Consider the following 22,175-nt stretch of genomic DNA (forward strand, 5'->3'; position numbering starts at 1 on the left):
GAGCCACCAGGAAAGCCCAGTCATAAGCTTCTGACAGAAGGGACTGGCCCTTATCCAGTCTCTTCAGTTTTAGAACTTAGCTTGTAGCCTGGCATACAGTAGGTACTTGTATGTGTGAATGAGTATTGGGAGTTGGTTTTATGCCTGAGATTTTGTATTTGAATCAAAATGATCCCTGAAGGAAATAAGAGTTTTCAGTTTAACAGACCCAAATTAAAAAATAAATCTGTGTGTTCTTTGGATATGATATAGGAGGTAAAGACTTGAGAAAGACTGTACAGTCTGTTCCTGAATAAAAGAATATGTAGGTGGCCCCAAGTTGGATAGAGTAATATACAAAGTACTAAGATGTTGTAAAAAGAAACCCATACCACTGCTATCCTCAACATCCCGGCGAAAGGATGGAGACAGGGAGTGGTCAGTTTATGAGTAACCTGCTTGGTGGTTAGCCATATGTTGTATTAGCCTTTCAGTAAGTATTTTGAATTGAATGAATTTGGTTTTATATATCTTAAAACTGTTTTTAGTAAAATGCAAAAGCATTATATCTATATACTGACTCAAGCTTGTGTTTAATCACTCAGTTGTTTCCAACTCTTTTGCAACCTCCTGGACTATAGCCCACCAGTCTCCTCTGTCCTTGGAATTTTCCAGGCAAAAATGCTCGAGTGGGTTGCCATTTCCTACTCCAGGATATAGTGACTAAAAACTCTCTATTTTATCATTACACTTCAAGAAATTGTTCTAAAGTAGAAATATGTGAAAACAGTGGATTTCCAAAGGAGAGTGTGTCCTGAGGTGTATTTTCACTGAAACTAATGTTGTTTCCATAGTTACAGATGGCACAGCTCACTGTGTGTGGCTTGTTGATTTTAACACCATTTTAACATCTATTCAGTATTGTGCTAGAAATGTGAGCAATAATGGAATTAATTAAAACTTCATAATTTCAAAAGTATGGACCTGCATATATTTATTCAAAAACTGAATTGTTTGGAAGAGCTGTAATGTGGATAATGTCAGAAAGAAAAAAAAAAAACAGAATTTGTAAACTTCTTGACAGCATATCAGTAATAGTTTGAATAAAACAGACTCATGGAAACGTATTTTTATACAAATATGGAGTATATATTTTGAACTGTTTAAAACTGGGGAAGGATCTGGCAGATCTGAGATGTTTAAAGGGCAACAAACAGTGAAATCAAGTGTGTAAACTGATAAAGCTGTGGGAGAGAACAATGAGATCTAGGAGTTATAATGACTAATTATAGTTCAAAAGGAGGATATGAGAAATGGACATTAAGCCCCATTTAATTTTGTTGACTACAAAGGTTATAACTTCTAATTTGGGACATTTGTTTTGGTCTTAAATTTCAGATTATATTTTGGGGGGAAGCAGATTGTATGTACTGTTTTTCAAACAGTTTCATCCTTTAGCAGACTTGCTTGCAAATATTTATTCCAGTGTTTCATTATTTTTTTTAAGGTCTAAAATGAGGACAGAACAAGAAGTGCAGAATGAGAGCTTGTCTGTGTGACATGATTAATTGGAGAGCTCAGATGCTTAGCTCAGAATATGAATCCTCAGTGATGGTTTACATTTGTGATGGTTACTCCTACTTTTCCCTGAATATCCATGTGCTTCCCAGATTTTCCACCCACTCATGGTTAGGTGGGGTCTTATGACTGTTTTTGGCTACTGGCCTACGAGCAGAAGTGATGTGGATCACTTCCAAGGCCCAAATCTTTAAGAGCCCATCATAGCGACTCTTGAAGCATATATACTAAGGTGTCTGGATCCCAAGTCACTATTTGGAAGTGAGTCTCCATTAAGAAGTGTCAGTCAGGTCCACAACAGAGAGGTATGAGAAAGAAATAAGGTTTACATCTCAAACCGCACTGTAAAGCAATTTAAAAAAAAAAATCCTACAATAAACCATAATAGAAAAGAATATTTTTAAAAAATGTGTGTAAATACATTTATGTATAACCAAGTCACTTTGCTGTATAACAGGAATTTAAATCAACTATACTTCAATTAAAAAAAAAAAAAACCCCACTTAGTTTTCAAGGCTTGCAAGATGGCTTATTTTTACCTAATATACCAATCATATGTTTAAGGAAAGCATACATATTTGAAGAAGATAGATTTAGTTATGTATTGATTTTAAAATAATTAAAACCTAGAGTTATTTTAGGGTTTAGGGATTTAATTTGTATCATCTAGCAATAGAATATGATCATGGCCACTCAGAGATGGTGAGGAACAGGGAAGCCTGGTATGCTGCAGTCCCTGGCATTGAAGAGTTGGACATGACTTGGTGTCTATGATGGACTCTTAACAACAAACAATAGAATCTCCAGATTGGAGTGGTCTTAAAAGCTAGGTAGTCCAGTCTCTTTCCTGTTATCACCCTAAGCAAATCCCTTTCAAGTTTCCCTGGTTGATGATCATCCAGAATGTACTTGAAAGCTTCATTTAGTGAATGTTTCTTAGATGTCTCTTATATGCCTGTACCTGATACAATATAATATCATTGTATCTGATATTACAGATTTGATTTAGACTTATAGATATGATTTACCATACTTGCATTGGGATCCACTGATGGCCAAGTTACTGAATCTTGACACAGACACAGCAAAGAATTTTCTTAATGATGCTGAACTGTCTCTTGTAACTTCTCCTTAAAGTGTATATTTTCACATTTGAAAATGATGTGGAAAAAAATGAATGCCTTTTAATATTGGCTTCTCTTTCAAATATTTAATAGCAGTAATCACAACTGTTTTCTCTTACCTTTCCACCGCCTGTTATCTTTTCCACACTTAACATGTTGCATTTTTACCTAATCCTTTGTATTGGAAGACAAAAATTACCAATTTCTCCTGAGGGCATACTAGGTTCAGAGAGTCGACCAATGCTAAGATGGTCAAGTTAGATTTGGTGCAACAATATAAAGAAGAGACATCTCACGAGTATAGACAGCTTTTATTCCAGACAGTAGTCTGAGTTCCCTCAGTCTTTTGTTTCTTCACTTTCAAAAGCACAGTCTCAGTTTGAGAAACTTCAAGAAGCTTCAAGATGTTATCTCAGGTTATTTGTACAATGGGAAATAAAAGGTCACATAGTCTAGCCTCCTTCCCATGTTCAGGATAGATCACTAGACCTCTGCTTGAGGGTTTGCAGATTGCTCGTCCGTGGTTGAAAAGATCTTGTGTAGTTGCTAAGTTGTGTCCGACTCTTTGAGACCCCATGAACTGTACCCTGCCAGGCCCCTCTGTCCATGGGATTTCCCAGGTGGGAATACTAGAGTGGGTTGCTATTTCCTCCTCCAGGAGCTCTTCCCAACTGAGGGATAGAACCTGCATCTCGTGCATTGGCAGGCAGACTCTTTACCACTGAGCCATATGGGAAGCCTAAAGATCTTGTTGGCAAAATGCTTTTCCTTCTATTGTGCTGTCAACTGTGCTCATAACTTCTTCCTATTTACTCTTGTTCTGCTTGCTAAAGGAACACAGACTAAGTTGAATGCTCTTTCTATGTGTTGGCAATGCAAATAGATTGTGCTTTTCCTAAATGCTTTCCACGGTAAGCATGTCAGGCTTTTCGCAGTCGTCTCAGCATCCGTCATCTATGACCCCCTTCCCTTCCCTTTGTCAGCACCACACTTGACGATGTGTCAGTGGAGACCTGATTCTGATCACCCCTTTGGTCTGGTCCCTGTGTTTCTAGATAGAAAGTTAAGATTTTATCATCTTTGATGGGGGTCATACCACAATGATTTAAAAGAAAACGCAAGATTAGTGTTTTTCAACTTAGGCTGCACTTTAAGATCACCTGGGTCAGCATCTAAAAACTGCTGATACTAATATCTTAACTCAGACCAAAGAAACTAGAATCTCTAAGGGTAAGGTCCAAGTAGAGGTATTTTTTTTAAGTGCTTCAGTGATTTTGAAAATATACTAATGAGTTTTAATCTTAAATGAAGATTCTCTCAACCTGTATGTAAATGTAGTTTTTTATTTGGATGCAAAACTTTGGCTCTGTATCAGTCTAATCATCTTTAATATAGGAGTCCTAGAATTTCCAAGTACAATTTTGTGAGGTCAGTCTTCAACAATCTTCCACAAATCTTGAACATTAAAATTATTAAACTGTTCATAAAATGTTTAGAAAAGTTTAAAAAGGAATTTTAAAAAGTATAAAGATTAAATTCAGTTTAATACTTCTTATATTGTTGGGTATATACATAACATCATCATGTATGTGCTGTACAAAATTACATTATGTAGAAACTTCCTACCACCATACTATGAATAAACTTGTATGATCATTCTTGGCAAATGACATAGGCCAGTAATCAAGAGATACAAGAATGTTTTCAAGCATTAATCCTATGCTAGTTAGCTCGGTTTTAAGGCATGTCCAAATTAAACTTCTTTTTAATTCCTTTAACTTTTGATATCTTTCAGCTGTTAAAAGGAATATTTAGAAAGTTTGGCTGTAGAAACCTTTGAGTCTGACACATCTGAAATTAATCAGTGTTGAGTAAGAGTTAAGAGGAACAACTGCAGTTATTTAAATTTGCATCTCTGGGTCATTTGGCAAAGATTTTTTTTTTTTTTTAATCAAAGTTGTTAAGATTGCCCAAGTGTTGCAATGTAGTGAATTACAGTTTTGCAAAATCCATGTTATTGGCCCTTTATTTAAAAGGAGCCATCCCCATTATTCTTGGAATATTGAATATATTGTTGATAGTAATCATGATGTACAGTTTTGAAGGCACTAGTTCTTAAGCTAAGGTATCATGCACTGATGTTCATAATCTCTTTCACACCCACGTAAAATGAATTGAGGATAGTCCAGAGGAATAATGTCAATATCAATAAAATGAAGGTATAAGAGGTGAGGAAACATTTAGAGGAAGTGCTGAGAAGTTGATTGCAATTGCTCATAAAACTTACTATGCAATTTTTATAGCTAAGACAAAAGAAGAAAGAATAGGTTACTGATATCAAGTTCTGTTTATATTGCTACAAAGGCATTTTTCACTCCCCAGGTACTTAAATGCTTTTCTATTTCTGTATGTATTAGATCTTCACGTAGAGAGTCAGTTTTTTCTTTTAATTAATTTATTATAATCAGAGGCTAATTACTTTACAGTATTGTGGTGGTTTTTGCCATACATTGAAATGAATCAGCCACGGGTTTGCTTTCCATGCTATGCCTTCTGTTCAGTCATGTCTGACTCTTTGTGACCCCATGGACTATAACCCTCCAGGCTCCTCTGCACATGGGATTTTTCCCAGGCAAAAATACTGGAATGGGTTGATATTTCCTTCTCAAGGGGATCTTCCCAACCTAGGGATCAAATCTTCCTCTCCTGCCTGGCATACAGGTTAGGATTCAGGTTGGCTGCAGGATATAAAATTAACACAGAAATCCATTGCATTCCTATACACTAACAATGAGAAAACAGAAAGAGAAATTAAGGAAACAATACCATTCACCATTGCAACAAAAAGAATAAATACTTAGGAATATATCTACCTAAAGAAATGAAAGACCTATATATAGAAAACTATAAAACACTGATGAAAGAAATCAAACAGGACACAAAGATGTCACACACAAAAAAGTGGACACAAAAATCAAAGATGGAGAAATATACCGTGTTCATGGATTGGAAGAATCAATATTGTCAAAATGGCTATACTACCCAAGGCAATCTATAGATTCAATGCAATCTCTATCAAGCTACCAACAGTATTTTTCACAGAACTAGAACAAATAATTTCACAATTTGTATGCAAATACAAAAAAACCTCAAATAGCCAAAGCAATCTTGAGAAAGAAGAGTGGAACTGGAGGAATCAACCTGCCTCACTTCAGGCTCTACTACAAAGCCACAGTCATCAAGACAGTATGGTACTGGCACAAAGACAGAAATATAGATCAATGGAACAGAATAGAAAGCCCAGAGATAAATCCACGAACCTACGGACACCTTATCTTCGACAAAGGAGGCAAGAATATACGATGGAAAAAAGACAACCTCTTTAACAAGTGGTGCTGGGAAAACTGGTCAACCACTTGTAAAAGAATGAAACTAGAACACTTTCTAACACCATACACAAAAATAAACTGAAAATGGATTAAAGATCTAAATGTAAGACCAGAAACTATAAAACTCCTAGAGGAGAACATAGGAAAAACACTCTCTGACATAAATCACAGCAGGATCCTCTATGACCCACCTCCCAGAATATTGGAAATAAAAGCAAAAATAAACAAATGGGACCTAATTAAACTTAAAAGCTTTTGCACAACAAAGGAACCTATAAGCAAGGTGAAAAGACAGCCTTCAGAATGGGAGAAAATAATAGCAAATGAAGAAACAGACAAAGGATTAATCTCAAAAATATACAAGCAACTCCTGCAGATCAATTCCAGAAAAATAAATGACCCAATCAAAAAATGGGCCAAAGATATAAACAGACATTTCTCCAAAGAAGACATACAGATGGCTAACAAACACATGAAAAGATGCTCAACATCACTCATTATCAGAGAAATGCAAATCAAAACCACAATGAGGTACCATTACATGCCAGTCAGGATGGCTGCTATCCAAAAGTCTACAAGCAATAAATGCTGGAGAGGGTGTGGAGAAAAGGGAACCCTCTTACACTGTTGGTGGGAATGCAAACTAGTACAGCCACTATGGAAAACAGTGTGGAGATTTCTTAAAAAAACTGGAAATAGAACTGCCATATGACCTAGCAATCCCACTCCTGGGCATACACACTGAGGAAACCAGATCTGAAAGAGACACGTGCACCCCAGTGTTCATTGCAGCACTGTTTATAATTGCCAGGACATAGAAGCAACCTAGATGCCCATCAGCAGATGAATGGATAAGGAAGCTATGGTGCATATACATAATGGAATATTACTCAGCCGTTAAAGAGAATTCATTTGAATCAGTTCTAATGAGATGGATGAAACTGGAGCCCATTATACAGAGTGAAGTAAGCCAGAAAGATAAAGACCAATACAGTATATTAACACATATATATGGAATTTAAAAAGATGGTAACGATACCCCTATATGCAAAACAGAAAAAGAGACACAGATGTATAGAACAGACTTTTGAACTCTGTGGGAGAAGGCGAGGGTGGGATGTTCTGAGAGAATAGCATTGAAACATGTATACTATCAAGGGTGAAACAGACCACCAGCCCAGGTTGGATGCATGAGACAAGTGCTCAGGGCTGGTGCACTGGGAAGACCCAGAGGGATGGGATGGGGAGGTTGGTGGGAGGGGGGATCGGGATGCGGAACACATGTAAATCCATGGCTGATTCATGTCAATAATGGCAAAAACCACTACAATATTGTAAAGTAATTAGACTCCAACTAATAAAAATAAATGAAGGAAAAAAAAAAGTCTTACTAGCATTTTTGACCTCATGAGGCTGGTGCCCCTAATTCCTGCTTTGTTCAAGGGGTCAACTATACATTAATTTTTAAAATTGTGATAATAATTTTTAGTGTTTTAGATAACACTTCATTCCTTTCAACTATCCTTCCTGCTTCTACACTCTCTGCCATATTTCTCTTCCTAAAGGTTCCAAGTATATTTCTTTATCCTTCAGTTTAGGTAAAGCAATATGACTTTCTTTAGCAAAAGAATAATATGGAAGTGGTGAAGTGCCAGTTCCAAGAGTCCTTTTATGTTTCCACTTTCCCTTCCAACTTTGCCACTGGGAAAATATGCTGGGTGAGACTACTAGGCCTCACTGTTTATCATCTATTCTACATCCACAGGTTCAACCAACCACCAATTGAGTTCTACTCTAGTACCTGTTGAAAAAATATCCATGAATAAGTGAACCCATGGAGTTCACACCAGTGTTGTTCAAGTGTCAACTGTATTACCAAATAACTATTGTGACCTATGCAAGTAGTTGTTGTTTCACTTATCAATTCATTTCTTTCAATAAGTATTTGAAGGCCCAGGGCAAACGTACCTAATCTGCCTTTTCTTCTGATTCATCACATAACTGCCACATAATCTCCAGCAAGTCACTTAAGGTTATTTTTAAACTTTCCTTTTTCTTGATGTTCAGTTCTGTAAGATTTAACAATGGTATAAATTCTTGTAACAATCACCATAATCAGGATATGGAATAGAGCATTACATCAAACAATGTTTTTCTTTTACTCGTTTGTATTAGTTGAACTCTTTTGTAATAGTTAAAACCTTTGTAATTTTTCAGTTCAGATCAGTTCAGTCACTCAGTCATGTCCGACTCTTTGTGACCCCATGAACTGCAGAATGCCAGGCTTCCCTGTCCATTACCAACTTCTAGAGCTTGCTCAAACTCATGTCCATTGAGTTGGTAATGCCATCCAACCAGCTCATTCTCTTTATCCCCTACTCCTCCTGCCTTTAATCTTTCCCAGCATCAGGGTCTTTTCCAGCGAGTCAGCTCTTCACATCAGGTGACCAAAATTTTGGAGCCTCAGTTTTAGCATCAGTCCTTCCAATGAATATTCAAGGCTGATTTCCTGTAGGATTGACTGGTTGGATCTCCTTGCAATCCAAGGGCCTCTCAAGAGTCTTCTCCAACACCACAATTCAATTCTTTGACACTCAGCTTTCTTTATGGTCCAACTCTCACATTCATACATGACTACTGGAAAAACCATAGCTTTGATTAGACAAACTTTGTCGGCAAAGTAATGCCTCTGCTTTTTAATATGCTGTCTAGGTTGGTCATAGCTTTTCTTCCAAGGAGTAAGCGTCTTTTAATTTCATGGCTGCAGTCACTATCTTCAGTGATTTAGGAGCTCAAGAAAATAAAGACTGTCACTGTTTCCATTGTTTCCCTATCTATTTGCCATGAATTGATGGGACTGGATGCCATGATCTTAGTTTTCTGAATGTTGAGTTTTAAGCCAGCTTTTGCATTCTCCTCTTTCACTTTCATCAAGTGGTGCTTTAGTTTCTCTTCACTTTCTGCCATAAGGGTGGTGTCATCTCCATCTCTGAGATTATTGATATTTCTCCCAGCAATCTTGATTTTAGCTTGTGCTTCACCCAGGATGGCATTTCTCATGCATATAAGCTAAATAAGCATGGTGACAATATACAGTCTTGACGTACGCCTTTCCCAGTTTGGAACCAGCCCATTGTTCCTTGTCCAGTTTTAACTGTTGATTCTTGACCTGCATACAGGTTTATCAGGAGGCAGGTAAGATGGTCTGATATTCCCATCTGTCTAAGATCATTTTTTCACTGACCCTGTGAGGCGGGTGTTGAGCCCTGAGTGTCTTGCTTATGGAGCAACACACTGTGGGGACAGTGCCAGGTGGGGAATTTGACTGGGGTGGTACACCTGTCAAAGGTAACGCAGGTTTCCTAAGGTGAGCTCAGGGAGGACAGAAACCTCCCGTGGAGCAGAAGGACAAAAGCTCACTTGATCTTGATTTTCAGTATATAATAGTTAAAACCTCCCCTTATTCCGGATTGCTGGCATCAACTAATCTATTCTTCTTCCAAATACATTTGCTTTCTTTTAGGTTTTCATATTTCTGGACTCATATAACACGTAACCTTTGGCCATTGACTTCTTTCACTCAGCATAATGTCTCTGAGATTCATCGGTAATGTCGCATGTTCCTTTTTATTGTATGCAGTAGTATACTAATAGTAGTTAATAATATTTGCAATAGTAACCCATTAATAGAAGAATGGTTACTTTTAAATCCATTGGCTTATTGAAGGACGTTTAAGTTAGTTTTAGTGTTAGATGATTATGAATAAAATGTCTATAAGCATTCATGTACATATTTTGTATAACCATAAGTTTATATCTCTTTAGAATAAATAGCTGAGTGTGATTTCTGAATCATATGATAAATTTATGATCAGAGAACATGATTGTATAATTACCATTCCTTTAAACTAGTTAATGTTTCTACTATGATACATGATGTGGTCTATCAAGGTGAATGTTCTATGTGCACATGAAAAGAATGAGTATTCTGCTGTTGTTGAGTGACCTGTTCCATAAATGTCAATTTGTCCATTTGTCTGATGGGTTGTTCTGTTCTTCTGTATCCTTAGGATTCCTGAGAAAGGAGTGCTGAAATCTAATAAGAATTGGTATGTTTTTCTTGTCATGTCTACCCATTTTTGCTTTAAGTATTTTGAAACTCTGTTGTTAGTTATATATTTAGCATTGTTATGTCTTATTAACATATTGACTCTTTTATCATTAGCAATACCCCTCTATATTTCTGCTAAGTTTCTTGGCTCTGAGGTTTATTTTGTCTGATAATACTATATTCTAGTTTTCGTCTGACTAGTGATTATATTACTACCATCCTTTTCCTTTCTAATCTACCAATATCATTATATTTAAAGTGGAATTCTTATAGACCATATATATTTGTTACCCTCTTCCCAGTCTAACAGATCTGTCTTTTAACTAGTGAGTGTAAATCATTTGTCTTTAAATTAAATATTGATATGTTTAGAGAGGTCTACCATTCTATTTTTTGTTTTCTTTTGTCTCCTCTATTTTTCATTCCACTGCCTGTGCCTTCTTTGGGGTTATTTGAATATTGTAACTATTACCTTTAATTTTATAAATTGATTTAAATATGTCTTTTTGTATATTTTTCTAATGGTTACTCTAAGTAGTAAATACACATACTTAAGTTTTCATAGTCTACTTAGAATGAATATTTTACCATTTCTACTCAACTGTAGAAACCTTACCACTGTATCTTCCTTTATGATTTAGTTGTGATATTTATTAAGTCTATGTTCACTGAATAATTACTTTCAACCATTTAAAAACTTAAAGAACCATTTTAAATAACTTCAAGGAAAAATACTCTGTTTATTTATCAATGTTTACTATTTGTGTTGCTCTTCTTTTATTCCCCAAAGTCCATATTTCTCTCTAGTATCTTTTCCCTTTCACCTGAAAAGTTTTACGATACTTGTAATACTCTTTTACAATGCTTGTATAGCAGGCTTTCTGGTGATAAATTCTCTTAGTTTTTATTCATTTGAGAATATACTTATTTCCTTTTAAATTGTGAATTTAAGTCATTTTTACTGAATTATAGGTTGAAAGTTATTTTCTTATAGTGCAGTAGCACTGTAAGCACTATACTTGTTGTTCCCCTGCCTTCTTTTTGATGATAAATCTAGTCATTTGAATAGTTATTCTCCTATATGTGAAGCTTTATTTTCCTTATCTCTGATTTCATCACTTTGATTGTGATATGTATCAACATAGAATTCTTTGAGTTTATGCATTAGGGATTTGCTGAACTTCTTGAATCTGCAAGTTTATACCTTTAGCAAAGTTGAAAAGTTTTTAGGCATTATTTCTTAAAATATATATGTTTTCTGTGCAATAATTTTTTCTCTTTTCTTTCTGAAACCCCCAAAACACACGTGTTAGGCTTTCTGATATTTTCTTCATGTTCTTCATACTCTGTTCATGTTTTATTTCAATTCCTTTCAATTCTCCAACTATCAAATTAAATAATTTTTACTGATCTACATCCAAGTTCATTAACTCCTTCTCTTGTCTTCATTCTACTTTTGAGCTCAGCTAGTAAATTTTCTTTTATTTGGTGATTGTATTTTTCAGTTTGAAAATTTCCATTTGGCTCTTTTTTATAGCTTCTATTTCTCTGATGAAATTTGTCTTTGCATTTGTTTTAAGAATGTTTATTGTTACTTCTTTGAGCATTTCATAATAGTTTCTCTAAAGTCTTTGCCAGCTAATTCAACACCTTATTCATATTAGGTTAATGTCTGTTGATTTCCTTTCCCTTGGTAATTTGTCAGACATTTCTGATTTTTTTATGTATTGAAAAATTTGGGACTGAATGCTGAATATTTTGATATTAGGCTATAAGCATCTGGGTCTTGATTAGATCCTACAGAGAATGCTTTTTTGTTGTTGTCACTGTTTTGTTTTAGCAAGCAATTAGCTTAGTTAGGTGCTGGCTGCAGTTTCTAATATGCATTATGTGGACCGTGATTCAAATGTCAGTATACGTCTCAAAATCTTGCAATGTTATTCAGTTCTCTATTGCATGTGTGCCTCCTGGGGGCCAATCTGAAGTCTGAGGGTAGTCTACCTCATATTTCCATTCTCAAAGCTACTGGTTTACTGTTTAGGGTCCTATATACTGCTCCGTTCAGGGATAAGTCAAAGGATTCAAATAAAATATTTTGAGGTCCTTTTATTGAGCTCTATCTTCTCTATAGTGATTCCCCAGACAGTCTCCCTCCCAAAATCTCCCCTTTTTGGTCCTCTATTGGTCTTTTTGACCTGCATGTGGGTCCTGAGCTTGCTTCTGCTTCTAGATGCAAGTGGTGGGAGAACAGAGACAATAAATGGAGATTTTCCTTCATGATCTTTGGACCACATGGGTTCTCTGGTTGGAGAGCAGGATTCTCCTTTCTTCAGGTACCCACCTAGCTTCCACTGCCATCACTACCACAGGGTTGAATCTTCAGGAGTGGGGCTTGCTGGAAGCTTCCAGCAAAGCTGAGAGAGAAAGAAGGAAACTTTAGGGAATTTCCCCCACTTTTTCTGTCTTCTAGAGGCTACACTTCCCAACCCTAAAAACAAAAGAAGATTAATTTCTCTTGAAATGCTCTTTCTCCATACCTGGTACACTGGGACTCCTACTGACTCAAATACAAGGAAATACGCAAGAAAAAAAGAATAGAGCAAGGAAACTTTCCACTGATTGCTTGTACTTTGTGTTCTGCTTTTCTTCCCAAGCCACCTGCTACAATTTACTTAGAGTTCTTGTGTGGTCACTCCACACATTCTGCCAAGGGCTTTTTGTAGTGTTCAGCTGGAGAGGCAGAGTGGAACTGCTTATTCATCTTCACAGGAACTTGAACCCTCACTTAAGTTTTGTAAACTTTAGTTGTTTCATCTTCAAAGTGAGTGTTAATAATAATTGCCTTTTCTAGTTCCTAAGATATTTTTTAGGAATAAAGTGAGATGGTGCTTATGAAAGTGCTCTGTAAACTGGAAAGTACTTTATGATTGTAATCATGGTGATATAATGAGCTTTGAACATTGCTACATAGTTTAAAAACAATTTTTAAAGTTTTGAAGTTTAAAAACCCTTCAACTTTATTGTTCCTGGCAATTCCCCCAATATACAGTGCCACATTAATAAGTATTGGTGTTTGAAAATATGAGACTCCCATGTTAAAGCCAAACCAGTTTCCCCATGGCAGGACTTCTTGAAGCCTCTGAGAGGTTAATGTACATTTTGAACTCCCAAGAGATAAAGGAATAGATTTAGGTACTCCTTTGTGAGCTGTTTTCTTTGCTAAGTGAAGTGAAGTGAAGTGAAGTGAAAGTCATTCAGTCATGCCTGACTCTTTGTGACTCCATGGACTGTACAGTCCATGGAATTCTCTAGGCCAGAATACAGAATACCCAGGCATCAAACCCAGGTCTCCCACATTGTAGCTGGATTCTTTACCAGCTGAGCCACCAGGGAAGCCCTTTCTTTGCTAAGGGTCTCTTAAATATAAACAAGTGCAGAACTATATATTGTAAGCGCATTCTAGAAAACTCTTCTCTGGAATCTTTAAAATGAATAAGAGTGTTTTAAACTTTAGCAAAGCCTTTATTACCCCTTTTAATCACCTGTTATGGGCTTCCCTGGTGGTTCAGACTGTAAAGAAATTTTCTGCAATGAGGGAGACCCAGGTTCAATCCCTGAGTCAGAAAGATCCCTTGGAGAAGGGAACGGCAACCCACTCCAGTATTATTGCCTGGGGAGTTCTTGCCTGGATAACAAGAAGAGGTGGCAAGATTACACAGAAGAACGCTACAAAAAAGGTCTTAATGACCTGGATAACCACGGTGGTGTGATCACTCACCTAGAGCTAGAGATATTGGAGTGTGAAGTCACGTGGGCCTTAACGAAGCATTACTGCGAACGAAGGTAGTGAAGGTAATGAAACTCAAGCTGATTATCTAAAATCCTAAAAGATGATGCTGTTGAAGTGCTGCACTCACTATGTCAGCAAATTTGAAAAACTCAGCAGTGGCCGCAGGATGGAAAATAGTCACTTTTCATTTCAGTCCCAAAGAAGGGCAAGGCAAAGAATATTCAAACTACTGTACAATTGCATTGATTTCACATGCTAGCAAGGTAATGCCCAAAATCCTTCAAGCTTGTATACAACAGTATGTGAAGTGAGAACTTCCAGATGTACAAGCTGGATTTACAAAAAACAGGAACCAGAGATCATATTATGAACATTTGTTGGCTCATAGAGAAAGCAAGGGAATTTGAGAAAAACTTCTGCTTCATTGACTACATGGATCATAACAAACTGTGGAAAATTCTTAAAGAGATGGGAATACCAGACCACCTTACCTACCTCCTGAGAAACCTACATGTAGGTCAAAAAGCAACAATAAGAACTGGACATGGAACAACAGACTGATTCCAAATTAGGAAAGGAATATGTCAAGACTATATATTGTCACCCTGCTTGTTTAACTGATATGTAGAGTACATCATGTGAAATGCTACGCTGGACGACTCACAAGCTAGAATCGAGATTACCGGAGGAATATCAGCAACCTCAGCTATGCAGATGATACCACTCTAATGGCAGAAAGCTAGGAGGAACTAAAGAACCTCTTGATGAAAGTGAAAGAGGAGAGTGAAAAAGCTGGCTTAAAATTTAGCATTCAAAAAACTAAGATGATGGCATCTGGTCCCATCACTTCATGGCAAATAGATGGGGGAAAAGTGGAAGCAGTGACAGACTTTATTTTCTTGGGCTCCACAATCACTGCAGATTGTGACTGCAGCCATGTAATTAAAAGACAATTGCACCTTGGAAGAAAAGCTGTGAGAAAACTAGATAGCATATTAAAAAGCAGAGACATCACTGGAAAAAGGTCTGTCTAGTCAAAGCTATGGTTTTTCCAGTAGTTATGTACTGATGTAAGAGTTGGGTCACAAAGAAGGCTGAGATGCTTTTGAATTGTGGTGCTGGAGGAGATTCTTGAGAGTCCTTTGGACAGCAAGGAGATGAAACCAGTCAATTCTAAAGGAAATGAACTCTGAATATTCTTTGGAAGGACTGATGCTGAAACTGAAGCTCCAATACTTTGGCCACCTGATGCGAAGAGCCGACTTATTGGAAAAGACTCTGATGTTGGGAAAGATTTAGTGTGGCAGGAGAAGGGAGCAAAAGAGGATGAGATAGTTTGATGGCATGACTAACTAAGTGGACATGAGTTTGAGCATACTCTGAGAGAGAGTGAAGGACAGGGCAGCCTGGCATTCTGCAGTCCATGGGGTCGCAAAAAGTCCGATTTGACTTAGCGACTGAACAACAATAAATCACTTAACGACTGAACAACAATGAAACACCTGTTAAGCTGAGAGCCTTGTTCACAAATAGACATCTGGTTGAGAGAGATTTTGAGGGGAAAATATGAAGCTTTAAAGAAACACTCAGATGTAAAGCAAAGTATTGTATATTTGGATATTTTTCTGAAATTTCATTCAAGTAATAGTGTTTTATGGCTTCATTTTTCAAACCGTAGCCTATTAGTGTAAGAGTAGTTCGAAAATACTCTTAGAATCTGGTATTAGGATGAAAATCCAGGCTGTGTACTTGTATTATTTCTTATAATTGTGTATTTGTGTACTTGTACTGAGATAAAACCCAGTTCTTTAGAAGAGTGTTACTGAATTACAATGATGTTTTTACATCTCCTGCCTCTCTCAGTTAACAATAATTTTTAGAATTTAGGAATATAATACAATAACAAGCTCTATGTATGTAACCTCATTGTCTTTGTTTGACAAATACTAATTGTTTCCTATCTGTAATGGTCAAAATGGACATAATTCAAAATTTTACATTTTTATATTTTCTATTTTATTTTGCAAAATTTTCTATTTCTGTTTTACATTTTTCTGTAAATAAGTTTATACTAAAAAAGTTCAAGGAGAAGCTATATTCATTTAAAGAGAAAAGAAAGACAATATCACTGTAGACAATGAGGAATTTGACATCTTGAAGGTAACATATGGATGTTAACTTTCCTTTTTTTTTTTTTTGGATGTTGATTTATAAATCAGTTTAGGATCTCAAATTCATTACTAAGAAAAATAATTCTAGAGTGGGTAATTGAATTGTCAATCTACCTGCATATGGACTTTTAAAGTGAAAGTGTTAGTAGCTCAGTTGCATCCAACTCTTTGCGACCCCATAGGTTGTAGCCTGTCCATGGAATTCCCCAGACAAGAATACTCAAGTGGATTGCCATTTCCTAAAAGATCATAAGTAGAGGGATTTACATTCACAGATGTCCTGAACTTTGATCAAGAATCAATTTTTTGAAATAAATCATTATATGTTCTATCACATTATAATACAATTCCAATTAAGGCCGTAGTTCACCACTATTTGTCCACTGGGAACTTATCAGCCCCATGTGCTTATAGTCCGTGCCACGCAGACAGTCCTGGGGACTCCCATTCACGCAGTTTGAGAGCACAGATTACCATTACTTGCAAGCTTAAAGCCTAGGTTAAATAAAGCATAGAAAGCAGTAATTCGAGTTTAGCCACAGAAACAGCAAAGTCATATTTGGGGTCAAGTCTGGATATATCTGGCATCTGACCACCATCTGGCTTGTGTTGTTGAGAGGTCAACTGTACTCTCTAAAGAAAAAACATTTTATGGACACTAACAAAGCACTCCAAGTGTAAACACTGGTTTACTTTTATTTAAGCAATTTACAAAGTTCATCTGCTTTTTTTTTGTTTTTTAAAGCAAGGGTTAAAACTCATGAAAAGCTGCAGTACAAAAGGCTAACACACTCCATATTTGTGCAGAAGAATTTCATTTTTAGATAGTAAGTCTGGGTGCCTTATTTGTTTCATCAAGTCATTTAGAATGTCAATTTATGGGCAGAAGTCAACTTTGACTGCCCAAAAGCTATGAAAATTTCTCGTCTCCATCCACTATATCTCCATTCCACTAGAGAATGGAAATATTCAATTTCTCAAACTTCCCTGGGTGTATCACCACATCACCCCTAGACTACTGGCCACTGGATAAAAATAATTTTTGTTTTGGGGAAAAAAAAAGGAATTTTTAAAGATTATGGAGATTCTTGGATTCCAATAAAGTTATGTCTCCATGCATTATGGGACAAAATATATAGAGTTTTAGACTCTCAGGATTAAAGTACACAAGAAAAGATAGTATTTTCTTTGGATAATCAATATGGCATTTTTCCTACAAAACCTCTTTAAATCTATTTTAACAAATCTCAGTTTTAATTTGGAACTATTTTTCAGAAGCTAATCATCTATGATCAGAGACACAAGCTGTTTTAGAAAGTGCTTGCATCAGAAAGCTAGCCAAATCTGTTGGTACTCTGATCTTGAACTTTGCAGCCTCCAGAACTGTGAGAAATAAATTTTTTGTTGTTTATAAGCCACTCAGTCAATAGTGTTTTGTTATAGCAGCCAAATGGACTAAGACACAGGGGGAGGTTACTTTGTGTGTGTGTGTGTGTGTGTGTGTGTGTGTGTGATTTTTTTGTTTTTTGTTTTTACGTAGAAGGCAATTGAGTGGTCCTAATTATCTTCTGTCAACTTCTGAAGAAAGGAAGAGGAGTATGAGATAAGGTAAAGAATAAAAATACTAATGGGGGCCTCCCTAGTGGCTCAGTGGATAAGAATCTGCCTGCCAATGCAGAAGACATGGGTTTGATCCCTAATCCGGGAAGATCCCACATGCCGGTGTGCAGCTAAGTCTGTGCACCACAACTATTGAGCCTGTGCTCTAGAGCCTGGGAGTCAAAACTGCTTAAGTTTGTGCACCCTAGAACCTGTGCTCTGCAACAATAGAAGCCACCACAATGAGAAAGAGGCTTGTGCACTGCATCTACAGAGTAGCCCCTGCTCTACACAACTAGAGAAAAGCCTGTGCAACAGCAAAGACCCAGCACAGCCATAAATGAATTAAAAAAGATACTAATGGAAGTATCTAATGGAAAAATACTAATGAAAGCAGCATACTAATGGAAACAGTATATTAAAGTATACTTTAATACTAAACTTCTCATATTTAATAATAGCATGTGCTATCACTTTCTCCTTTGGGGACCTCTGTTCCTGAAAGAGGAATTGTGCCATGGTCTTTGTGAAGCCATGTACAGTTGCAATAATCCCTGGACCTGTCAGACTATAGCTAAGATGTACACAGTAAAAGCTCATTAAAACAATATAATAGTTTAATCAAAATTCACCAAGGTTTATTAGTTGAAATAAATTTGTAATTGAGACAGTGATTCTAAGTGAAAAAACTACTGCATTGTTTTCTTCAAACATTTGTCCATGGCCTTGTATCCTTGAGATAGATGGTAGGGACAGTCACATTGGCCATGTAAGCCATGTAGGTTTTGGAGTTTACATAAGAACATGGGGAACTACTGACATGTTTTAGCAACTGAGCATGGTCAGTATTACATGATTTAAAGGTCAATCTGCTTACAAAAATGAATTATTTGTAGGGGAGTTTAAAAAAATGGAGTAGCAGAGCCAAGTAAGAGGATCTGGCAATGATCCTAGAAGCATATCATGGTGTCTTTGAATGTGAGAATGGAGAAAATTTGAGAAACTATATCATGTAGGGATGATGAATAAAACATAAATACATAATTGATAGGATAGAAGGAGAAGAAGAGAGATTGGAGCCCATCCTCGAAACTAGATTTATGTCTTGAGCAATTTAGTGGATAGTTGTTCTCAGTAGTATTATCAAAAAACAAAAGCATGTTTGTATTCAGGGGGAGGCAATGAGCTTATTTGGATATATTGAATTTGAGGTGTCTTTAAAGCAGTTAGATGTATAAGCCTAAGTTTCAGAGAAGGGCTTTCTCTAAAAAAGGTGAATGTGGGAATCTTCAGTATAAAGGTGATGTTACCACCCTGGTAGATGCTGAAGAACACCGAATCCTGGTGTGTTGCAGTCTATGGGGTCACAAAGAGTCGGACGTGACTGAGTGACTAAACAACAACAACCACCCTGGGGGTTAGATGAGACATGCCTCACCACCACCCAACCACCAGGAAAGATTAGAACATACAATAAATCAGTCTCCATGGGTTCAGAGCTAATGACAGAAGCTAATAAATTGCGGCATGGTCAAGAGGCAAATTTTTCAATGATGGACCATTGAAGTTTCATCATTGGAAATTATCTTAATAAACAAATGGGACCTAATGAAACTTAAAAGCTTTTGCACAACAAAGGAAACTATAAGCAAGGTGAAAAGATAGCCCTCAGATTGGGAGAAAATAATAGCAAATGAAGCAACAGACAAAGGATTAATCTCAAAAATAGACAAGCAACTCCTGCAGCTCAATTCCAGAAAAATAAATGACCCAATCAAAAAATTGGCCAAAGAACTAAACAGACATTTCTCCAAAGAAGATATACAGATGGCTAACAAACACATGAAAAGATGCTCCACGTCGTTCATTATCAGAGAAATGCAAATCAAAACCACAATGAGGTACCATTACATGCCAGTCAGGATGGCTGCTATCCAAAAGTCTACAAGCAATAAATGCTGGAAAGGGTGTGGAGACAAGGGAACCCTCTTACACTGTTGGTGGGAATGCAAACTAGTATAGCCACTATGGAGAACAGTGTGGAGATTCCTTAAAAAACTGGAATAGAACTGCCATATGACCCAGCAATCCCACTTCTGGGCATACACACTGAGGAAACCAGATCTGAAAGAGACACGTGCACCCCAATGTTCATCGCAGCACTGTTTATAATAGCCAGGACATGGAAGCAACCTAGATGCCCATCAGCAGACGAATGGATATGGAAGCTGTGGTACATATACACCATGGAATATTACTCAGCCGTTAAAAAGAATTCATTTGAATCAGTTCTAATGAGATGGATGAAACTGGAGCCCATCATACAGAGTGAAGTAAGCCAGAAAGATAAAGAACATTACAGCATACTATCACATATATATGGAATTTAGAAAGATGGTAATGATAACCCTATATGCATAACAGAAAAAGAGACACAGATGTACAGAATAGACTTTTGGACTCTGTGGGAGAAGGCAAGGGTGGGATGTTTCGAGAGAACAGCATCAAAACATGTATATTATCTAGGGTAAAACAGATCACCAGGCCAGGTTGGATGCATGAGACAAGTGCTTGGGCCTGGTGCACTGGGAAGACCCAGAGGAATCGGGTAGAGAGGGAAGTGGGAGGGGGGATCGGGATGGGGAATACATGTAAATCCATGGCTGATTCATGTCAATATATGACAAAACCCACTACAGTGTTGTAGAGTAATTGGCCTCCAACTAATAAAAATAAATGAAAAAAAAAAAAAGGAAATTCCATCCGTTCCACACAGGTTGACCTTGGGACACCTTGATAGGAAAAGAAAGAAAAGAAAAAGACCTTGTTAGAGAAATGTGAAAGCGCAAGTCGTTCAGTTGTGTCCGATTCTTTGTGACCCCATGTCCTGTATAGTCCATGGAATTCTCTAGGCCAGAATACTGGAGTAGGTAACCTTTCCCTTCTCCAGGGGCTCTTCCCAACCCAGTAATTGAACCAGGGTCTCCTGCACTGCAGGCAGATTCTTTACCAACTGAGCTATCAGGGAAGCCGGTATCCTGAAGTCTGAAATAAATTCATTTATTTTCTCTTCTGTAGAAATGACATTTCAAAAATGAATTTGATTATAGGAAACTTGTGTCTGTACTTAAACACTGAAACATATAAGCACAGACTTATTTTTTTATAATTACAGACTTAATTGAAAAATAATTCAAACTCAAATTACTTTGATCTTTATCTTTCTCTCTCCCTCAATTTTGATAGTAAATGCTACACCTATATCTTCCCCAACCCAAAGCATTGATCTTATTGACTAAAGCTGTCAATTACAACAGACAATGCTGAAGATTTGGTTTAAAAAAGTACAAAGCATATGAACCATGTTTAATTAAATTCTGTTGGTTGAAAACACATGAAAGAAATTTTCATTTATGCAAAGCTCTGAATTTGCTCTTTTCAGAATCTCCAGTTTTTGAAGGAGATGGCTAATGACAAAAATCACATCAGCTCCCAAGTGGAAAATAGTGCTCAGGGCTTCCATGGGTCACCAAGTCTCTTCCAGTATTATAAAACAGAGCCCTCCCCAACTCTCTCATGTATTAAAGTAGTTAACAGCTTTATAAAATAAAAGCAGACATAATATAAGTATTTATAATTCATGGTACTCATGATTTTTAAAAATAATCGTGATTGTTTGAAAATCTTTAGAAATCCACCGAGCCAAGTAGGAGCCAATTATAGAGTAAAAATTAGACACATGGCACTGGGTGATTATAGTTTGAAGAGACCACAAATTGTAGACTTTTTCCCACTTATTTTTGTGTAATTACTTTTCAAATACTGCCTTAAAAATTATTTTTTCTGTGTATGATTGAAGTTGTATTGAGGGATCTCTTTCCTTAAAAATAAAAACAACATTTGAACTGTTTATAATTTAATGCAATAGTATCTCTCTTTAATAGTGTTAAATTTTTATTTATACTGGATATATGACTTTTTTCCCTCTCATTTATTTTATCACCCTTCTGCCCCTTAAAAATTTTTTTTAATTTTATTTTTTTAAATTTTTAAATTTTTTTCATTTATTTTTATTAGTTGGAGGCTAATTACTTTACAGTATTGTAGTGGTTTTTGCCATACATTGACATGAATCAGCCATGGATTTACATGTGTTCCCCATCCCGATTAAGTTTTTATATAATTTTCATTTGATTCAGCATCTTTATGCCTCTGATTCCTTAGAATTTTGCTTCTTTCAGAGAATATTTGACTCTAAGTTTCCTGTATTTGTCAGAGTACTTTGAAAAACCTAAGATCTTTGTTAAATCTTATTCCTGGAGCAGCTTTTATAGTCAGCTCAGCACCAACACTTTGGAAATATTAAGAAAGAAAAGACATAGATTCCAAAACATTAGACCCAGCATGAAATGAAAATTTCAGTTGCATTGACTC

General features: G+C 36.5%; 1 long non-coding RNA gene across 1 annotated transcript in view; it reads left to right on the forward strand.

Moving 5' to 3' along the window:
• The first annotated feature begins 9,200 nt into the window (after positions 1–9,200).
• Positions 9,201–22,175, forward strand: part of LOC122445225 — a 33,124-nt gene continuing 20,149 nt past the window's right edge. The window contains exon 1 of the long non-coding RNA XR_006270483.1: positions 9,201–10,179. This is a non-coding gene — a long non-coding RNA (uncharacterized LOC122445225). The remainder of the gene's footprint in view (positions 10,180–22,175) is intronic.

The sequence above is a fragment of the Cervus canadensis genome, chromosome 7 (genome assembly GCF_019320065.1).
Source record: "Cervus canadensis isolate Bull #8, Minnesota chromosome 7, ASM1932006v1, whole genome shotgun sequence".
Lineage (NCBI taxonomy): Eukaryota > Metazoa > Chordata > Mammalia > Artiodactyla > Cervidae > Cervus > Cervus canadensis.